At 58.0% G+C, this 1057-nt stretch overlaps 1 protein-coding gene across 2 annotated transcripts in view; it reads left to right on the forward strand.

Annotated features, from left to right (window-relative positions):
• Positions 1-1057, forward strand: part of TMEM104 (transmembrane protein 104) — a 55670-nt gene that overhangs the window by 18688 nt on the left and 35925 nt on the right. The gene's annotated exons all lie outside the window — the stretch shown is intronic.

The raw sequence follows: 1057 nt of genomic DNA on the forward strand, positions 1-1057 counted from the left end.
GAGCAGAGATAATCTCAAATAGCCCAGGAGGAACTTGTCCCTGACTTTCCCCTCCCACCGCCCCTGGGGACCCAGAGGCTCTTTGGAGCCAGCAGGATTAGAAGGGAACTGTCACTTCATTTTTCTTTCTTCTCTCTTCAGCAACACCAGCAGCTTGAGATCAGTGACACCGAAAACAAGCCATCAGTTTGAACAGGAGTTTGAGGCTGGCTGTCTGGGGCCGTGACCCTGAGGTCATAGGGCCCAGATGCTTTTTTAAAGCACTTTTACACCTGGCCCTTAGACCCAGAATCACGTGTGGAATTTAACCCGGGCTGAATTCTTCTCACTGGACAGGATTAGAGGCGCTCAGGGACTTGCCAGGGTCGGGAAATGAGGCTGCAAGATCATGACCAGAGCCAAGCTCCCGGGTCCTAGTCCAGGCCCCTCCCTGGGGGAGAGAGCCAAGGTTGGCCTCTGCAGAGGGACCCTCCTCGTCAGCATGCTCCCCGCAGGTGATTCTAGTAAGAAGGAAAGTGAGCCACTCCCTGCCCCGAGCATACCAGGCCAGCCTCGCCCATGGGTGCTTGGTGATGGGCCACATTCAGGAGGAAGCACTCAGTGTTTGGGAATCCAGGGCTTTTTACTCTCTTGTTTTTAGCTTCCAGGCTTCCCTGGTGGCTCAGCTGGTAAAGAATCCGCCTGCAATGCGGGAGACCTGGGTTCGATCCCTGGGTTGGGAAGATCCCCTGGAGAAGGGAATGGCTACCCACTCCAGTATTCCAGCCTGGAGAATCCCATGGACTGTATAGTCCACAGGGTCACAAAGAGTCAGACACGACTGAGTGACTTTCAGCTTCTGGGGCTGGGCCGCTCCCTGTTATCTTTTTGCTTTCCAGTCCCTCAGTCTTCTCTCTTGGAGCCCTGCATGTGGCTGCAAAGGAGCCCTGGCCCAGGCCTGCCCTGGGGTTCAGGCCCCTGCCTCGGGCCATGCCCCCTCCTCCCCGCCCGCCCTCACCGGGCAGCCTGTCCCGAGCGCAGACGCCTCCGGGTCCTCCGCGGCCGGTGTGTGCCCCAC

This window comes from Bison bison, unplaced genomic scaffold, assembly GCF_000754665.1.
Source record: "Bison bison bison isolate TAMUID 2011002044 unplaced genomic scaffold, Bison_UMD1.0 scf7180017864371, whole genome shotgun sequence".
In the NCBI taxonomy this organism is placed as follows: domain Eukaryota; kingdom Metazoa; phylum Chordata; class Mammalia; order Artiodactyla; family Bovidae; genus Bison; species Bison bison.